The 21,757-nt window shown below is 40.6% G+C and overlaps 1 protein-coding gene and 1 non-coding gene across 2 annotated transcripts in view; both read left to right on the forward strand.

Annotated features, from left to right (window-relative positions):
- Positions 1–21,757, forward strand: part of NTM (neurotrimin) — a 957,218-nt gene that overhangs the window by 5,677 nt on the left and 929,784 nt on the right. The gene's annotated exons all lie outside the window — the stretch shown is intronic.
- On the forward strand, positions 9,218–9,344 carry LOC121035699 (U6atac minor spliceosomal RNA). Its single transcript, XR_005793036.1, has one exon. It is a non-coding gene; the product is annotated as a U6atac minor spliceosomal RNA (small nuclear RNA).

A 21,757-nucleotide genomic window follows, 5' to 3' on the forward strand; every position in this document is an offset into this window, starting at 1 on the left:
AGTTATTTGATATCCCCGACACTCTAATTTTCCATATCCAATTTACCTGTCACTTTCCCACGTTTTGCTCAGCGTCTATTCCCTGCCTGTTAAAATTTTCCTCATTTTTCTTTCTACTTCCCCCTCCTTTCCTCTTCTTCTTTCCTCCTTCCAAAACAATGACAGAGCACAGATACTCTCCCACTTAAGTCATACTAGAGAGATGGCCTTTTGTTTATTTGCAAGAAGAAAAACAGAAACCTTGCCAGAAGAACTCTGTAAGTCATTTGCAAACTGCAAAACAAACCAACAAAGATTCACATTTTCGTTGCCGAGAAGTGAATATTTCAAGAGAGACTGTCAAGCTAAGAAATCAAATATTGGAAAACACATTCTTTAGCACTGTTACTAAGGACATCTTAGGTTACTAAATTTCATTTTTTTTTTTTCTTCTCTAAGAGTATTGCCTTCATAGTAATAAAAGAATGTTCAAAGGATTGGTTGGTTTTGGCTTCAAAGGCTCACTCAGATTAACTCTCTGGAGGTGCTGCCCTTGCTTTGTCTTGGTGGTGTCACCAAACACTAACCCAACACAGACCATAGCTGTGTATGTGTTCATTGGTTCAATCACCCTGCAAGTGTTTATTGAGTGCCCACTATGTTGTAGTTGTAGGTGGTAGGTGGTGGGAATAAATGCATCAGTGACTAAAACAAACTCAAGGATGAAACCAAAGACAGAGTAGAATTTCTAAGATTTGGCTTGGTTTTCCATCCTTTTTAATAGCATTCAAAAGCACCAACAGGAGTGCCAGAAGCAAGAGGGAAGAATGAAAGACACAGCTTTTGGTTTCTCATGGAAATGGGTGGCAAGAAATCAACTAACCTTTGACATTTGTTTTACGGAGGGAGAACTGGGAGAGGACTCACAACTGTAGTTCTGTGTTAATAATAAATAAGAGGTGCTGCCTTTACTACTCCATGCTGTCTTCTGCCAAGAAGGAACTCATAGATATTTGATGTGCCCTCAGTTAGTATGTGGATGATGAAAGCTGATTTAAGTTAGTTGGCTTTGTGACAATTGTCTTTTGTCATTCAAGTTATTAGTTGATTCTTGGCACAATGCCACCCTGTCTGGTAGCTTATCCACCTCCCTTTTGCCTTGCTTTCTGCACAGAATTAGAGGTAAGGGGAGTGGGAGAGATACTTATATCAGACAGATCAGGGAAGGATTTGCCTCTGGCAGTTAGTCTGGATGAGGCAAATGTTATGCAGGGGGAACTCTTAGAGGGATTCATAACTCAGGGAATATCTAAGATAATCTCCCTTCTGAGAACCCTTTTATTTGCTAGCCACCCATGTCACCCTAACTTAGGGTTTCTGGAATAATAAAAATTCATCATGCTTTATTTGTTCTCTTCTGGTCGTACACTACAGTTGAGAGACGGGTCTTCTTCTAATCCATCAACTTGTGTTTCCAGTCATATGTACCCAGAGGGAAAATGGCTTTTCTTATGCTCAAACTGTGTACAAGCTGCCTGCTGAATTCTCAGGATGATTGCTTACCTGGCTGCTTCTATCTGCATTTTCACAGAGGTGATCGTGATTGTTCTTATCTTTCCTCACATAGAGAACAGATAACTTTCACATGGATCCTGAGCCTTCCAAGTCAAGCAGTCAGTTCTACATCTCCTGACCTGATCTCTGAGACTGAAAGGTCATCAGGGGATTTGCAATATTTACATTTTCTAAGCCAATGGTTCTCAAACTTGGTGTATCAAATTGCCTGAGGAGCTTTATAATAATACCAATGACTGAACCCTATCACAGACCAATAAAATCAGAGGTTAATCATCAATCTTTTTAGAGCCCTGCAAGAGGTTCTAATATGTGGTCAGATTTAAGCATTGGACCTCTAAAGTCATATGAAAAGTTCTATGATGTTGGGTAAGACACATCCTTTATATGAGTCTCAGTTTCCACACCTCTAAAATAAAGAATTTGGTCTAAAATATTTTCAAGTTTCATTTCAAGTTCAACACTTTGCAATTTTGCAAATAGTCTCTTTGATATAGCACTTGAAAAGTAGTGATGCTAGAAGAAAGTATTCCGAAGCAGTTTCTGCTTGCAAGGAGCTAAGAATATAGACATAGTCACAGACAGATGACCAAAGTCAGAATGTGTGAATGGTGTGTGTGCAATGCAAACACTACATGCTATATCATATATATTTTATCACATATCTATATATGTATGTATTTCTTTATAAGGCATCCTTAGGATGGGAGAAAAGGATTAACTAGTCACAGCATTTCCCTCATAGAGGAATCCAGGAATGATAAGGATTCTTTAACCAATCCATCTTATAAGAGAATTAGGAGCCACTTGAATGTGGGTCAAGAAAGAATGTGTTAGAGCTGGATTTAGAGAGTGCTAAGCGATGGTGAACCTTGGAAGAATCCCCATTCTTTAGTGGGAAGATTTTCATATTTCTCTTCTGCTCAGGGTCCAGTCTCTTCCCCAAGTCAGTTAGCCAGCAGTGTTGCTTCCATTGCTCTCCTTCTCATGAGCAACAAAGGCTCGATGCCAAGAACCTCAATGGCAAAATTGCAGTTAGTGTGTTAGGCAGAAGTGATGCTGGTTCCACTCCCCAAGTCAGGTTGGCTCTTGCTGTGCATACATGAGTGAAACTTGCCTGTTTTTTTTTTTTTTTTTTTTTTTTTTTTTTTTTTTTTTTTTTTTTTTTATGGAGTCAGCAGGCTCAGAGGCACATGGGGAACAGAGCTACCACGCAAATGTGTGCCAAGGGCAGTCTCTGGGTAACTCACAAAGTACACGGCTGGCTCCCTAAAGTGTTCACACTGCTATGTCTTCCAATCCCAGAGTCACAACCAGCTCAAGCCCAGAGGAACTTTCAAGATGACTTATTTCAATCTCTCTCTTTGAACTTTGATACCTCAATAGTGGAGCTGCAGTGGTCCCCTAGCTTCTGTTTCCAATAAAGGGGAACATACATCTTTCTAGATTATTGTGCCTGACCATTAGATTTCAGGAAGACAGGAAGAGGAAGAAGACAAAGGAGAGGGAGAATCTGTCTTCTTACAGATTTAGCCATTTTCTCTAGGTCTAGAGAGACATTATAATATAGTGGCGGGATTGCCTGGGTCCAAACCCTGGCTCTTCCACTTCCTAGTTTGAAACCTTAAACAATATAGTCAACCTCTGTGATTCTGTTGCCTCTTCTACAAAATGGAGATAATTATGGGACTTAGCTTTAAGGCTGTTATGAGGATTAAATAAGTTACTGCAGATAAAGTGCTTGGAACACTGCCTAGCACACTGTAAGTTCTCAAGAAGTATTACTTAATAGCATTATGATTGATACAAATACTACTACTCACAGGACAAGTCTAATCCTTCTTCAACATGAATTTACTTTAAATATTTCAAAAAAATTGTGTTCCCTTCTCCCTCAAATTTTCCCTCCACTGGGCTAAATATAGCAAGATTTTCTCCTAGTTTCTTTCTATCTTATCATCCATAGAAAGGGTGCTGATTGCTTTTATCCAAAGTTCTTCTGGGTTATTCTATATTGTTTTTAAAGTATTCTTCTCCCAGTGTGCTTTGAGTAGTCCAAAATATTATATAATATGGCCCCTCCTCACTCCAACCCAAAAGGGACAAAATCTCAGCCCTTTGGCAAGGTAATGTAAACCCTCTAGGTCTGGCCTGGGTTTGCCAGCCTCTCCTAATCCTTTGCATTCCTGTTCCTGTTCCAGGGACTGCTTGAGGACTTCTTCCGCACAGCATGTGTGCACACTGCTCCCTCTGCTGAGTGCTGCCCTCATCTAAAACTTACAATTCAAGAAAAATTCCAGCTCAGCATTCCTCGGCAGTCTCTTATTTTGTCATCTATACTTCCATTTCTCCTGTACTTACCTCTATACTTAACATCCACCACAGATGGCATAGGTACATGCTTATATGTCTATCTTCCTTTACCAGACTCTGAGCTCCTAGAGGTCAGGGACTGCTTTATTGATCTTTATGTTCCTAGGGCACCGAGCACAACACTTAGCACAAATTAAATACTCAGAACTTACAGCTAGAAAGAAGATAGAGAGAAGGAGAGAGAGGGAAAACAGCATGAGATTCCCTTAAGTTTTAGGAGCCATATGATCCTGTCAACTTCTGTTGAGCTGTTGTTAATTCAAACCTTCCTTCTCTTATGCTTGTGGTGTTTTACGATGTGCACAATAACCCGATTTCAGAACTTACCCTTTCTGAAGTTATCTTATTAGATTCAACTGATACTTTCTTTCTGACAAGATCTTTTGGGGACTCTGAATCTGTAATCCCATATATTAGCAATATCTCCTGGTGATAATCAGCCATAAACCATATGTGGTAGGCACCTGGGTAGTGGTAGATGAGCTCAGCATTTATGACTAAACTTACCCCAGAGCAGAAAATAGTCACTCTAGTGGTCAATAGATCAGATGAGTGGAGAATGGGATGGCTATCTGAACCTATGTCGGCGTCATGGGGAGACACACAGGCAAAGGAAGTTTGGATCCAAGAAAAGAGGAAAGTGACTGGATGGATTGTATTTAGTTGGAGAAGATGAGGTGGTCAAGTGTTTCTTATCTGCTTCTTCAAATCTAATTTTTCCCTTTCACACAAAATTGTCCACCAGGGCATTTGACTTTCCCCCTAAAAGGTCAAGATGAAACCTGGCCCAGGCATGAAAAAGGTTAATTGACAGCTTTTTTTTTTTTTCTCAATGCAACCAGTGATGTATAGACATCTGCAGTTGGATAAACCATTGTGCTAATTTTTAAAACCAATAAGAATTAATTGATTGTTCTATATTTCTCCTTCCTTTCTCCCTTACACTTCTTAATAGAAGGATCTAAATGCCCTATCACCATTTTTTTCCATTATTTTCTTGCACTGCCAAAGCCTTGTCAAGGCCAAAATAATTTACTCATCAAATGCAAAAGCTTTTTCACAGACTCCTAGAGTTGTGAGAAATTATGGAATTTTCTCAGTCTCCCACTCAAGGCATCAAATCCCATCTGAATGATGTTCATCAATTGCTGCCCAACCATTCCAGATATTCCCAGTAATCAGACACTAACCACATGAGTTGTGCTCCCCAGTTCTGGCTGTCTATCAAAATCACCTGTGGGGATTATTATAAGCAGGTGCCCAGGGATGACCTACAAAAATACCCATTGTATAGGTTAGTATAGGACAAAGTCACCTCTACCTTGAAATAAGTACAGATTATTCTATTGTGCAGATACAACTGAGAATAAATGATATTAGTATTCCTTTTCATAGTTGATAAACTCTTTGGAAAACACTATTCTGGCAAACACTTTTGATATCTCCTCAAAATCAATTATTATCCTTTCTCTGTATAAACAGTGCTCTAAATTTGTTGCAGGCAGCAATATGCCCATTCAAACTATTCACCACAAAAATTCCCTTGTAGCTCAGTATGGTCATGCAATGCAGTTCAGATTAATGCAATAAAAGCACAAGTTTGGTTGGGGTTTTGAGGATTGTACTCAGGGAGACTGTGTTTTATAAACCATGCCATTGCCCCGTCCTCTTGACGGAGAAAATGGCATACTACCTAGAGTTCCAGGAGAGAGCCTGTAAAAAGGCAGACAAACAACACATATCAAGAATGGCAAAGAAGGAAGAATTTAGGTTAAACTAAATGGACTTGGCTGTTTTGGTAAATCAAAAATAATTGAGTATAAGGCAATTTCATATGGCTAAATCTAATAAAAGGACCTTGGGTTCAAGATGACATAGCAGTTGTACCAGCACTGGAAAACATGTTTCCATACTTACTATCACTTATGAGAAAAAAAAAACTTATTTAATTAGGTTTCTATTACTTGTAGATGAATATAATCCTAATGAATCTATGTGGAGCAAAAATTTGTCTCTTTCTAACTTCTGCCAATTAGAACTATTCAAAAACATAACTAATATTGTGTGATCCTCTTTCTAAAAGATGCCTATCATGAATACTACTTATCTTGACATTCTTAGTTCCTTCTTATGATTATTGTATGGCATGATTTTAAACCATTAATCATCCTGATCCTTATCTTCTGGACATGCTCTAGTTTGATAATGATTCACTAAAATGCATTACCAAACTCTCCTAGATGTAGTTTGATTGATAAGTGAGTCATGGACTCTTACCTACCACATTTTGGACCTTATAGTTATATAGGTTCACTTTATTATTGTATTATTTTTTTCTTTTTTAATATTTATTTATTTATTTTTAATTATTTTAACATTTATTTATTTTTGAGACAGAGAGAGACAGAACATGAACGGGGGAGGGAGACACAGAATCTGAAACAGGCTCCAGGGTCTGAGCTGTCAGCACAGAACCCGACGCGGGGCTTGAACTCACAATGTTTATTTATTTATTTTTTTTTTTGAGAGACAGAGAGAAAGAGAGAGAGAGAGCAAGAGGGGCAGAGAGAGAGAATGACAGAGGATTCAAAGTGAGCTTTCTGCTGAGAGCAGACAGCCGGATGCAGGGCTTGAACTCATGAACCATGAGATCATGACCTGAGCTAGGACACTCATGATTATGAGTAGGACACTTAACTGACTGAGCCACCCAGGCGTCCCTATTCTCTCTCTCTCTCTCTCTCTCTCTCTCTCTCTCTCTCTCTCTCTTTCAGATACCACACTCTTGGTTCATATTGATGTTGTACTCATTCCTCTCACACACACAAAAAAATGCTATTATGTAAGACCTCTCCTATTCTTGCTTATAGGTAATTTTCTTTAAATTTTTCTTCTAAGTTTTTGAAATTTTACTGCACCTTGTGTCCTGTATTTAAATTCACTTTGATTATTTTTGGATTCCGATGAGCTGTCACCATCAGCTTTGTGTCATCCTTAAATGATATAGACATGTAATCTCCACATCATGAAGACGAATGATTTAAAAAAAAAAAAAAGCAACATAATAGACCCAAGGGTATGGCAAAGTTCTTCATTACATTCATATTTCAATAATAGACTCAATGGCATAGCCAAGTTCTTACTTATATTATATTTTACCCACTCCAGAATGATTTATTCATACCCTTCTGTATCTTAGCCAAAAACAACAACAAAACATAGTTCTTACACTCAAGGAAGTAGACAATTCAATATGACATAGTAAGTACTGAGATAAAAGCAAATGTTGTTTGCTATGGCATCATCTAGAAGACTTTTTGGGTCAGAAAAGTCTTCTAGAAGGAAGATATATGAAAGCTGAGACACAAAGTTGACAGTATTTAACCAGGTAAGAGGAAAGATAAATGTTACAAGTATAGGAGACTGCATATGTCAGAGCCTAGAGAAAGGAGACCATGGTAGGAATCCAGGAATGAAATACCAGTCTGGCTAGATGGACTGTGTTTGTGTGATTTGGGGGCTTTAGGGAATGGCGAAGAAGGGATGAAGATAGACAAGATTTATAGGGAGAGATGTAGGCAGAAGTCAGAGCTTGAATGGCATATGTTTCTTATTAAAGATTTTATATTGAGAGACAAGTATTGAAGGTTGCATGTCAGATAGTAAAATGATGATTTGCAGTTTTAATTATTAAATAACATTATTTGAGTTATTTAAAAATGTTAACATGCTTTAAAAAATCTTACAATGTTGTTCTAGTGACAGTGTGGAAAATGAATTAAAAAGGGGGCAAGACTAGAGGCAAGGTAACCTTCTAGAGGATGTTGCACCCAATCAGCAACCAGAGTGAGTGCTGCAGAGATGGGGAGATACAGGAGTATTCAAGAATTATGGAGGTTGAAGTGTTATAACTTGGATATGGAAAGGAAAGAAGATGGCAAGTGATAAAGTTAAGTGAAAGAAAACTTCTAGTTTGGGGGTAAGTGATGTTCAGGTGGATTTTAAGGAGATGGTGATAAATGAAGTTTGGGTCATGATGGGTTTGAAGATGCCTAATGGGCATTTTCAAGGTGTTATCCAATAAGAAGTTAACTACATCCATCTGGAACTCTGGAGAGATCTCTAACCTTCAACAAAGATGGTCTACAACATAGATACAAATAATGACCCAGAAAGAGAGTACAGAGTATATACTAGATAACTAGTATTTAAAGTTTGGGAAGAGAAGAAATCTTGGGAAGATAATTGACAAGAAGTGACCAAAAACATATAAGAAAATCCAGGAAAGTGTGATGCACCAAGGTCAAATGATGTGTATTTGGAGAAGGCAGGAACAATGAATGATAGTGCCAAATGCTGCTGAGGATCAAATGAGATTATACTTAGCGACAAAAATATCTTCTATGCCCTTGGGAAAACAGTTTCATGGGGTTGAGCCCTAGTGTAGGGAATAAAAGTAAGGTGAGGATATAGAAAATGTGAGCAATTATTTCAAAAAAGTTTTTGTGTTGTTATTATTGTTTAAAAAAAGAGGGAGGAAATAGGGAGATAAAGAGGAATTGCAGTTGGAGAAGATGTGGCTTTTGTAAGAGGGGAAAGACCTCTTTGAATGCTGAAGGGCAGGGGATAGTAAAGGCAAGGATGAAAGGAAGATCTAGGAGATGACTGACCAAGTGAGGTCTGTGAGGGAATATGAAAGGGTAGGAGGAGTGGTGAATCTTGAGCACCAGTAAAAGAATGAGTCATGAAGACAAGGAGAAAGAAAAATTGCATGACTATATAAAGTAAGGAAGGAGAAACTTATTTGGAAACTTATTCCCATTATGATTGGATTCAACTGAAAATGACAGAAACTACACAGTAAAAGTGGTTTAAATAAGATAGAAGTTTTTCTCTGTGGCCACAGAAACACTCCACTTTGTTCATGGCTGGTGTCATGTTTTCTAAGCTGAGAGACCCAGCCCTTTCTGTGGCTTGGATCTATTGTACATGGTTTTGACCTTCTGTCTAAGATGGCAGCATCTGTGTGCCAGGCAGTGGGACGAAAGAGGAGAGGAAGAAGAGACAGAATGCTCTAGTGTACTATCTCCCAAAGAAGGTTCCTTCATGGAAGCCCTCACCTGGCACTCTCCATTTCATGCCTTTGGACAGAACTTGGTTACACTACTTCTTTCAGATGCAAGGGAGTGTGGGAAATGCATCATCCACTTTGGATGACCACATGCCCAGACAAATTCAGGGGCTTATTATCATGGCAGGAGGGGAGGATGGATGTTAAGAGACAATTAGCATTTTGTATGACAGGAGGGAATGTTAGATCTCCCCCCAAGAAGGATGGAAGGAGACTTTGGGCCCATACAACACACATGTGGTTAAGATATCACCACCTACTTTGTGGCATCTAACCATGAATTTTCAACATTTCTACTCATTAGAGAAATGCAAATCAAAATCACAATGAAATACTACTTTACACCCATTAGGATGGCTATTGTTTAAAACATTTAAAAAGAGAAGTAAAGAAATGTTGGTGATGATATGGACAAATTGAACTGGAACCCCTGTGCATTGCTGGTGGGCAAGTAAAGTGGTGCAACTATAGTGACAAACAGTTTGGTGGTTCCTCAAAAAGTTAAAAATGGAATTATTGTATGATCTAGTAATTCCACTTCTAGGTATATAGAAATTTTCAAACAAAAATTTGAAAGAAGGGACTCATATTTGTACAGCCATCCTCATAGCAGCATTATTCACAATAGGCAACAAGTGGAAGCAACCCATCAGTGGATGAATGGATCCATCAGTGGATCCATCAGTGGATGGATAGATCAACAAAATACAATGTATATGTACAGTCAAGTGTTCTCCAGCCTTAATGAAATTAATGAATGAAATTCTGACATGTGCTACAACATGGATGAATCTTGAAAACAGTGTGAAAGAAATCAGACACAAAAGGGTAAATATTGTATGAGTCCACTTATATGAGGTACTTATGAAAGACAAATTCATAGATACAGAAACTAAAAGTTTCCAGTGGCTGAGGGGAGGAAGGAATGGGGAGTTATTATCCGATGGGTAAAGGTTCTGTTTGGGATGATGAAGTTGGGGAGATGGATGGTAATGATGGCTGCACAACACTGTGAATGTATTAATGCCACTGCATTGTGCATTTCAAATGTTTAAAATGGTTTCTTTTATGTTGCATATAACTTACTCAGATAAAGAAAAATGCAAAAAGAGGGAGAATCAGCTGTCCTTGTGCAGTAGGGATACAGCCAAACTTCTCAGCTTGGCTGCAGGAAGTTGGAGGAGTCTGCATTCAATGACTTTGATTTTCTCTGAGCATAAATCGGCCAAGAGGTGTGTTTGCACACACGTGTGTACATGTTCACATACATGTCCATAAATCTGTATGTTGTGTTTTCCAGAAAGCAGAAAAGGACAAAAACAGTGACCTGTGTAATGGGCAAAACCCTCCTATGTAATAACCCTCCTTTCCTCATGGCTTTCTCTCCTCCCTGATTTTCAGATACAATATGATCAACTCCTACCCTATTTTTCCATTTCTGTTTATGGTTCTGGTCCTGCCATGTAGGAGATGGTAGCAGACCATCTCTCAAACATGGGCTCATCTCCAACTCCTTTCTTGAGTTAACCCTGAAAGGAATTACAGAGTTTTACATTTACAGCTTGCAGAGCATAACCACATAAATTATATTTCTTAATCTGTACATTAGTCAGAATATTCTTTCTCACCTGAGCTCTATCATCAACTCTGACCTTTGATATTGAGTTTTTCCCAGAGCCTTTATTTTCCTCATCCATAAAATAGGATATTTAAACTTCCTTGGAATGTAGTTTCCATGTTTTCACTGAATTATGTTTGTGAAACCTGGTACTTAATACTTATCAGAAAAGTAGAAGCCAACATTTTTATGGGGTTTTTGAGCAGCTCATTTACTGGGGACTTCAATTCCCTCTCAGTCCCCCTCACCATGTCCCCCACACACACCCCCACCACCACCACCTGGACCACTCTTTCTCCTATAATCACTCACCAGTTCAGTTCAGGTAGGCCTCTGGATGACCTGTATCTGTCCCTCCTCTCCTGCCTGTCTGCCCTCTGTTCAGGCTTTGTCTCTTGCTTTTGCTCCACTGACCCCAGACACTGACCCTGGACACTAATGCCCCACCACAGCACAGTGCCTTTGCACACACTGCAAATATCTTTCCTGTAGGATTAGCCCAGTGCAACACTGTACTAACTTGTTTTAATATTGAGGGTGATGGAATAAACAAGACCAGGAAAAGAATTTAAAAGGCTGAAAAGGAGGACAGAGTTGTGATACCCATTCTACTACTGTATCATTTCTATACTGAGCCTTCATGTGGACCACTCATTAGTTTCCCTGTTACTAGTCTGCCCAAGGAAAAGAAGGAGTTTATTTCTATATAATGTCCTTAGAGTTGTGGCAGTTCAAGTGTAGTCCCTGAATCAGAAAGTCTGGAGCTTTCTGGAACATAGCTATCTGCATTTTAATAAGCCCTTTAGGTGATTGATGCTAAATTTGGAGAACCACTGACTTAGAGAAGTAGTGAACACAGATGGAGGGAGCTCTGACTAGAAAGGTCAGTGGTGGGGGCTGGGGGTGGAGAGGGTAGTCACCTCTCTGTCCTTATATGAGGGATCTCAGTTTCTTTTGAATATAACCACCTTAGGAAAAGAAAAAACATCAGGGCAGAGCAAGCTTGGTGGTATGTAAGCAATGAAAATATATAAAACAAATAATTGAATATTACCTTTTGCTAGGATTGCCAGATTTAGCAAATAAAAATCCAGACACTCAATAAATTTGAATTCCAGATAAGCAACATTTTTTTTTATTATCACAGCATATACTTATACTAAAAAATTATTTGCTGTTGATCTGAATTTCAAAGTTAAATAGGCATCTTGCATTTATTCTGTTTTTATCTGGTCCTTTACCTTTTGTCCATTGAGTACTAGCTATGTAAGGGAAATAGCCTGATCAGAATTAGGTGTTTAAAAGGTGGAAGTTTTAGTAGTCTGTTTATTTACTTTTTAATGAAGAGGAATATGATTTGGCTGGGAAGAAAAAGAATGGCTGTTCTTCCTGGATCATTGGATTGTTTGTAAAATCTACATCTGAAAAGAGGGAGGGAGGGAGGGGGAAAGAGAGGGAGGGAGACAGAGAGTGATAAAATAGAGAAAGAAACAAGATGGTGGTTGAAAGTGGCTCACATGCCAGAAAGTTCCTACCTCTTGAAGTAAGGAAAAGAGCACTTATATAAGGGGCTAGACCCTGAATCCACATTCCCCACAAAAGAAGTGCGGAGCAAGCTTCAGGAAGATGGAGCTCCCTCCCTGGGGGCGCTGTCTCCTGGGCAGGTTTACTACACCACTTACCTGTCCCAGGTGACAGAACACTGCCTCAGAGGTGGGGCTGTGGTGCTGTGACTGGCGAATGAGTGACAGAGTCCCTAACAAGATGCAGCCGAGGGAGCGCCTTGCTGACAGAACAATTTGCTGGTGCCCAGAATATCTGTCCAGCCCCGGCAAAGCGGCAGGCTCGGCGTCAGGAGAAATTTCAGGATTTATCTTTCGCCTTGGTGTCAGGTTTTCTGCGAGCCGGCATCCTTCCCACGGTGCTTTTCCAGACCTGCAGCCTTGACATGCTATCTGCGGAGGCTCCAGAGCCCCAGGAATTACATGTAAAACTATTCCATTTTTTCCCCCCTCCTGATCCGCTTGTGTTTATGTAAATGACTGGAAAAGCAGTTTTTGGCTTATTTCTGAAGCTTAAGGGCTTCGTGAGAAGCCTATTATTGAAAAATCAGAAACTGAAAAGCAACTTCTTAGACAATGAATTAGCAGCTCAATGACTGTGTGCAATGCCAAGTGTACTGTAACTGGCTGCATTGCAAATAGGATCTCCCCTGGGATTCAGTAATCAAACATGTGGCAACAGGTTGTCTGTTTCAACAGAGAGTTAGTAATCAAAAGAGATTTGCTGTTAATCCAAATATAACAGAGAAGTATCCAAGAGAAGGGCCCAGAGAAGGAGAAACTAGAAGGGTGAGGGTAGACCAGAGCTTTGGGACCTGGAATCCTACGTGCAACGGAGAGAACTTTGTGGGGGACGAAGGGGATCCATCTGAGCACTTGAGGCACTGGCCATGGCTACAAATTGCAGCAAGCCAGAAAATAAACCTCAGCACTTGCCTCTCCTGCCTGGCCAGTGATGTAGACCTGGGGAATGAATTAACTAGCCTTCAGTGGTTTGCTTCAGAATTTGTACTCTTATACTGGTTTGAGGGGTGGGGGTGAGTCAGGGGTGGGGAAGGACTTGTCTATCTGGAAGGCACTGGTTAGAAGGTGGTGCTTCACTGCTTCCTGAGACAGTTAAGTTTATATGCCTACCTCTGTGTCTCAAAATGTGGTCCCAGACCAGATGCATTAATATCACCTGGGAATTTAGCAGGAATGCAGATTCTCACATCCCACCTCAGGGCTCCACTCCAGGCCTATAGACCTTTAGAGAGTCTGAAATGAGGCTCAGCAGTCTGTGTATTAAGAAGCCCTCCTGGTGATTCTGATGCTCATTAACATTTGACAACCACTGGCCAGTCTGATCACCTGGATGCTATAAGTGCCAGGTAATACTCAGGATTCTTAAGTGGGCTCCTATGTGAGTGCACCCCTGGCTGGATCCAGATCCCTGAGCAATTTTGTGCTGACCTGCTCTGTCCTGTTCTCCTCACAGGGCTATGGGGTTACAAGGAAAGAAATTTAACATTTATTAAACATGTACTAGTACTCAGTGCCAGGCACTGGTAAATGTTTTATGTGTGATATTTTATTTAATCCTTTCTACAACCTTGTGAGCTAGGTGTTGTAGATATTCTATTGCTGAGAAAATTTTGGCTCAGAAAGATCAACTTTCCCAGATCTGGATGTTTCCTAAGCCTATATTCTTTGCCCTATCCCACCCAGCATCTCTGACACACGTGCCCTCTGCCCCCAGAATGCCTTGGGTACCGCCTACACAAAGCAACTGCCAGCCTGGCAGGGCCCCAGTTCTATATTTCTCTCCCTCCCCCACCCCACCCGACTCCTTGCCTCATGTTAATTTCCCACCTGAGTACTGAGCACTTTATAAATAGCAAATCTAAAATGAATTTTCTACCAGCGATCATTAGCTCCCTTGACATCCATTAAACATTCTCGCAAGCAGAGTGAAGTGACAAAAGGGATTGATTTTTACAGTATGCTTAATAGGGAAAAAGAAAGAAAGGTGTTGACAAGTCCTCTTTTTTTTCTGTCCTGATATCACGAGGAATTTGAAATCAGTCAAATGACTTTTATTTGAAAAAAAAAAAAAAAAAGGCTAGGATTGGGGACGGAGGGAGAGAGGGTGGGGAGAGGGAAGCAGCTTCCTGAGTACCCTGCTCAGCCCATTTCTGTATCTGTGACAGGTAAACATGAAGTTAGTTATCTAGTGCCAGCCACCAAGATGAATATGTCAGATTTAATGCTTCAAAATATATAGGGCCCAAGCCAGGGAGGGCTGAGGGGCTGGGGGAAGAAAGCAAGCGATATTAGGGGAGAGGGAAAATAGCCAATCTTCTGCTGAAACTGTTGGAAGAATAAATGTGTTGATGCAATAGTTGAAGTCAGAGAAAGCTGGCATATGAGGCACTGTAGCTGAAAATTTAACTTTGATTTCAATTTTCATATTTGTCAGCAATAATTATATTCACGAAATGTTTTGCCACTGTTCTAAAATACTAATAAGTAGAGGCCTTTGTAGTGTGGTTAATGGAGTCTTTTTTTCCTAGTGGTCTAGAAAAATTCCATTAAAGGGAAAAGTCATACTATATTACATTGCTTCAACATACATGGACTCTGCTGCTGCAGTAACGCCCTTCCTAAGACTGGAGCCCTCTGTTTAACCACAGAGCCCCTAAGCTAGTGAGGCAGTTTGGGCTTCAGACACCTCAGCTGTCTACCATTCTGAACTTCACAGACCTTCCTGGGTCATGGGGGGAAGCCAGCAAGCCAGCGAGAGACAAAGGGAGAAGCCAATTCAATAAAATATTCCTGTCGGAAGGATGAGCCTTCATAAGCATTACCTCCTGGAGCAGGTTGAAGAGAAGACAGGAGAACATGATGGTCTGGTGGGCACCTGGACCTGGCTGGGAGGCATGGCTCCTGCCCAGAGAGAGGACATCCATTCCTTGTCCATCACCAAACTGGACTCCCTCTTAGGGCCTTAACGCTGAAGTCCGCCCAGTAATAGAACCTACATGTTCTTCCTCTCAGTCCCCAAACTGTTCTGGAAAGGAAAAGCTGAACTCTCTGGAGATAGGGTTTGATTAAAAGATCCAAGTTCTATTATTTTTGAGCAACTTTTCCCTGGGGTATTGAAGCCTCTCTGTTGTCCCAGGGAATCTCCTGCAGGCCAGTGTCAGGGGGAGGAGTTAGGTGTATAATATACTGCCACCCCCTGAGAGTGGTGCTTGAGGAAGGGCCAGGAGCATCCTCCCCTCCATCCTACCTTGCTTTCACCATGGCTCCCCTGCAGTCTGGGATTATCATTCAGATGGGCTGGCATCTCTCTCTGGAACTCTCTTAAGCAGACTGCTGCTGCAGACAGCTGCCTGGTAGCTCATCTTTTGGAATCCAGCGAATGTAAGAATTCTGCCATGATGTTCTTAATTTTCCTGTCCTAAGTTCTGAAGAGAAACCCAGAGCTGTCTGTTCTGAGTTGCCCATACCAACAGAAAAACAGGGAGCCAATGGACCTATGTGATTTCCTTCCTCTCCCTCCAACACCTGCCTTCACATTACATTGTGCTCCGCATGTCCTAGTAGTAGAGTGACGCGGAATTGACTAGTCTTAAATTTATTTCCTAAGCCTTAAAGGGAAATGAGAGAGGAATGTGATGAAGGGCAGGAAGCCAGGACAGGATTAACAAGGCAGTCTGGATAATGGACAACTTGCAGAAGTCACTCCTGGCAAAGGAGAGTGTGCATCCATCCCATGAATGCAGGGAAGCTCCCTTCCTCTGCTACTTCTGCTCTGCTTTTTAGGGCTTTGCCCCCACTGGGCTACTTCCTCCCACGTGAACCTCTCCTCTCCTAGTAGACTGAAAACATGAGCCTCTGCTCCTTCCCCAAAGTGCAAAGACCTTCCTCTGGCCCAGGCCTCTCTCTCTTCCCCTCCTTCCTTCCCTCTCAGCCCACCAATCCCTGCTTCGCTGCCGCCTGGCTTTTCCCTTGTGGCATGTGCCAGATCTTATCCCTATGCAGCACTTCAGGATGAAAGAAGGAGGGGATATTAAATCCACCAGTGATACGCTTGGCAATTGGGAGAGGCTTTTGTTGTGTCATTTCCTACTCCTTCAGCCTATTAAGCAAACAAAAGTGCTTGTGGAATGAGAAATGTAAATGGCCAAAGCAAGCCGATTAATCCTAGATGTACAATTCCATTAATAAGGCCGCTTTTTAATAGGCGGCTCCGGCAGCAGCAGCGGGCAGGCCAGGAATTGATGTATTCTCTGTAATTGTATTGCAACTAATAGGATATGAAGGAAATTGTACCAGAGAAGCAGGTCTTTCAACACCATTTTCCAATCAGCTAAAATCACGACTTGCAGCCGAAAGCCTTGAAAAGTAATGACACACAAAACATATAACATCATCCAGGAGTATCTGTTACTCCAAATCTTGGTTTGGGAGGGTTCTTTCTTTCATTCTTTCTCCCAGACCTCTCTGTGTCCCTCTCCACCACATCTCCATCTTCATGTCTTCGCCAGAGATAGGGACCAAAACCAGAAGAGTCTTGTCACCGGTAGATGGGAAAGGGGAGCGCTCAGGGACAATAAATAGCTCAACCCCAGTTCCAGCTCTCACCTGACACAGGCCATGGGCACAGGCTGAGACACTGATGTACTCAGACCTGCTTTAGGTTCTGACAATAGATAAAGCAGACCCCAAATCCATCCTTGCCCTCATGATGCTTGCAGTCTATTGAGTCAGCAAAATTTGTGCTGAGTCCTTGCTGTATAACCTGTAAGGCACTTGGCACTTTGGTTCCCTGCGACCATCCCAGGAAGAAGGGAAAACGCCTCTGCCCTGGGTGTCTGAGCTATGGGCAGCAGAGGGAGCCAGGGCCCCCTTCCAGCACCTCTCACTCCCTCTGCCTGCCCTGCCTGGTCACTGGGTCTCTCTCCTGCCCATTTGTATGCGGACTCTGACCCTCCTTTGGTCACAGGCTGGAGAGTAAATATAAAAAGAAAAGGCAAAGCACATTTCAGTGGAAATCCCCAAGGAAACTGATGTGATTGCTGTACAGAAATGGTTCCAATAAGGGCAGAAAGGAATATTGCTTTTATAGCTTTTGGGACATAAAACATTTAGAAAATGTGATTGACTGGCAGGGTCTAATTTATCATTTATCTCATTCCCTCTGCTCTCTCCTCCTCCCCACAACACACAGGCAGACACTTACAGGCAAACTTTTTCCCCCTCTTTGCTTTCCTTTCTTCTTCTCTCTCAGAGACTTGGATTTATCATCATTCTGTTAAGCAGGAGAACTCCTGTGGCTATTTATAATTAATGCTCAGAAACCTGCCAATCCATTTAATGACACTAGCAGGTCATGGCCCCCTTATAGCTCTCCATTAATCATCATTAGAACAGCTCTGAGTTTTTACATTCTTTTTAAATGTTAATTCACCTCTGTAATGCTCCTTTTAGTTAAAACTGTAAAGAGGCAAGTGGCTGGTACCTAGTTGCTGCCCGCCAGGGGAAAGGCATGGTGGAGTTGATAAAGCCTGGCTGATTTCCTCTGTTCTTTTGTCCTCCACCCCCTATCCCCACCACCAGATGTCAACCCAGTTTGTTCTTTGGTTGCCTGTATTTATCTTTAAAAAAAAAAAAAAAAAAAAAACGCCTAGTGGCTTAAAGTTCCAGGCAGATACACACACTCTGACAATCTTTGGACTCTCAGGGCCAAGGCAGCAACCTGTGCAGAGTTGCTGACCAGGTGTCATGACATGATTTTGCTCCTAAAGGTGATGGACCTTAAAGAAATCCAGAGGTAAGACAAGCCGAGAACTACCCATGTGATTTTTCAAACACTCAAGAATATGCTCCAAATGAGCACACTGAAAGAGGTCATGTAAGGAATTCTTTCTCTGAGTCAAGAGAGCTCACCTCTTGGCTCATTGCTGCCACAGTAGGCTGAGAGATATGGGCAAAGCATTTAACTTCCCTCCTCATCTACAAAATGGAGTCACACAGGCTTCCAGTTATGGAGCGAATATTTCATAGGGACAGGAATAGAGCCAAGGGTCCTGTAATCGTGTTGTGTAGCGACAGATGATAGCCCCACTTGTGGTGAGCAGAGCAGAACGTATAGAGTTGTGGAATCGCCATATTGTACACCTGAAGGTAATGGAGCATTGTGCCAACTACACTTCAATAAAAACAAAATACATAAATAAATAATATTTTCAAAATGAGGCCAACATCTGTCCTACCCAATGGAATCTGTAAAGATTAAATGGAGTTGCAATTAAACTTTTACAACTAATAACATCGATGCAAGGTGTCATCATTGATATCATTTCTTGCCTTTATCTGCCACTTTGCATACATATCTGGACCTCCTGTGAAAGCAATGCCCTGTCATCATTCATACTCACAAGGACATAAATAGTTCCCAATCTCCACACTGTTGTATTCATATCATATTTATAAAGCCAGAAATATGTATTTTGAATCATCAAAACATATGGAGTAGAAAGTATGTTAAGTAAAGAGGTGTCTGGGTGGCTCAGTCAGTTAAGCTTCTGACTCTTGGTTTCAGATCAGTTCATGACCTTGCAGTTTGTGAGTTTGAGCCCCACTGTTCACTGGCAATGCGGGGCCTGCTTGGGATTTTCTCTCTCTCTCTGCCCCCCCCCACTCACGCTGTTTCTGTCTCTCTCAAAGTCAAAAATCAATAAATAAACTTGAAAAAAAAGTGTGTTAAGTTGTGAATGAGGGAATCTAAATTCAAGTATCAACTCTGTTGCTTATTAACTGTGCAACTCTGAGCAAATTACATCACTTCTCTGAGCCTCACTTCTCTTACCTTTGGATTTCATATTTTTAAGCCTCCTTGATTTAGTACATCTTGTGATTTTAATGTTTGCCCCATGAGTCTGTTCAAAGGGCCATGCTAGTGACCCAGACCTACCTGAGGCAAGCTGGTTCATTCAACCAGCTGAGCTCTCAAATTCTTGTCTTGTCAAGTCAACATGCCCTAGAGCTTAGAACTCTAACAAAAGCAAACACAAATAGATGAGGAAAATAGAAAATGTACATTTAATGAATTTTTACTAACCACATGATTTCTCTCAGTACCACCCATTTTGTACTAAGCATTTGGAATTATGGATTTGAACTTATTTTCAAGGCTATCTCAAATCCACACGTTCAACTGAGATGACTCCTCAGGGCCTACCAGGAAACATACACCTCATAGGTTGTATCGTGTATTCCTTTTTGGTAGTTTTCCAAAGTGTGTTGAGCCTCATTTTGTAGATAAGTAAACTGAGACTTAAAGAGGTAGAGTGCCTAGTCTGAGATTTATGTACATTGCAGGGTCACAGGTCAAACCCAGATCTCTTAAATTTAATTCCAGGTGAGGTTGTTTTTTTTTTTGTTTGTTTGTTTTTTAGTATCTATCTTGTTTTGCCCATCCCCTCAGCTCCTATGAGTCAGGATGAGGTGATATACCATCTTGGATGAATTAAAGACATTTTTTTCTGCTGTTCCTGTTCTGGAATGGATTGTAACTAGTGACCTAGGATTTGGGCTAAAAATCAACCTTCTTGGGTTGATTCCACATTGTGCTTACATTCACATTGGAGTTGCAACGTATAAATGAACTTCAATAGTTTTTTTGTTTGTTTGTTTTGTTTTGTTTCATTTTTTAAACAGGAAAGCACACCAGCCACCCCCTTTCATTTTTAGTCTTGCTACCTGTGCTTCCTTTTTCCCCTGTCCCCATTCCTTACAGGGACAGCCATACCTCTCTTCCCCCTTCCCTGCAAAGCGTCACTGACACTCTAAGCAGACACCAGTCCCCAAGCAGGGCTTTGGCCATCTGTTCTGCCCATCACTTGAGAATGCAATAAAACCTGCTTGACAATTATGTCAGCACAAAGGGCAGAGAGGCCTGCATGGCAAAAAGCTGTGTAAAATTCATTCTTCCAAAGGTTGCGTCAAGAATATTCCAACCAAAAAGAGTTTTAACAGCAAGTGGGATATTGTGTCATCTGCCTTTTTCTCATTTCACTACTTTGCTTCTGTAATGGATTTGTGTTAGTTCTTGCTTGGTATGAGCTAATAATAATCAGGCATTATAATTGTGTGATGTCGTATGAGTTTGGAAGGGCTTCCACAAATCTATTACATCTTTGAATCTTCAGGACTGCAGCTGAATTTTAGAAATGAAGGGGCCTCAAGAAACATTTACCCCTAACTTTCTCAGCTGATTATTATTGATGTATTTTGTTTAGTTTAAATAATGTATTCTTATTAAATATAATTTGGACACTATACAAAAGTAGCTTTAAAAGATTTAAAGTCACTCACGCACAATTTCATTTAATGTATTTCTTCCAATTTTTTCCTTATTCTCTGCCATGGTTTTTATTATATAGTTATAACCATATCATTTATATCTCATTTTTTCTTTTAAGAATAGATCAGAAGCAATTTTCCATGTCGTTACATAGTATTAGTGAACATAATTTTAATTGGTTTCATTACATTACATCAAGTAGATGTACAATACCATTACCCTATGTTTGGACATTTATGTTGTTCTAATTTTTGGCTGTTATAAATAATGTTTTAGTGAACATCATCATGAATATAGCCTCATTCCAGTTTTATGATTGTTTCCTTAGACCAGATCACTAGAAATCCCATTACCACCAATTCTCTTCTTTTACTTAGGGGAAACTGAGGCATACAGAAGTGAAGTGACTCCATAGAGAAGTGAAGTGACCCATGGTGGGTTAAAGAGCAGTACTCTGACCAGAAGTCAAATATTTTCTCTCCTTTTTTTTAATATATCTTCCATTACATGATGGTCTTCAGTATTTCTAAATAAAAGGGCTTGAAAAATGTGTTCAGTATCCACACTGAAGTAATTTGACTTTTAGTAGGCTATAATTGAGAAGAAACACAGGAAAAAACCTATCATAAATTATATAGCATTTGTAAACAATGCATACGAAATTAAATACAGCAGTGTCCATATGCATTCAGAAATAATATGAGTGGTAGATGTTGGGAAATATCTATTCCATCTGCTGATGGATCCTATGCTTCTTTTTCTTTAATTTTTTAATTTTATTTTTTATATGAAATTTATTGTCAAATTGGTTTCCATACAACACCCAGTGCTCATCCCAACAGGTGCCCTCCTCAATGCCCATCACCCACTTTCCTTCCCTCCCACCCCCCACCTCAGTTTATTCTTAGTTTTTAAGAGTCTCTTATGGTTTGGCTTCCTCCCTAACTTTGTTTTTCCTTCCCCTCCCCCATGGTCTTAAGTGAGAATCCTATGCTTCTTTTAAAACTCTTGTCTCCCTCTTCACACCCCACCCCACTGTACTTTAAAAATAAAGCACCCTTAGTTTTCTACCATTACAAGCTAGAACCTCTGGGAACCACAGTTTTCTCCCTCTGGATCTTTCCTGCCCCTTTAATTTAAAGGGATCTCTAAGTGGCAGAAGAGAC

This window comes from Herpailurus yagouaroundi, unplaced genomic scaffold (genome assembly GCF_014898765.1).
Source record: "Herpailurus yagouaroundi ecotype Mexico unplaced genomic scaffold, PumYag 161, whole genome shotgun sequence".
Classification (NCBI taxonomy): domain Eukaryota; kingdom Metazoa; phylum Chordata; class Mammalia; order Carnivora; family Felidae; genus Herpailurus; species Herpailurus yagouaroundi.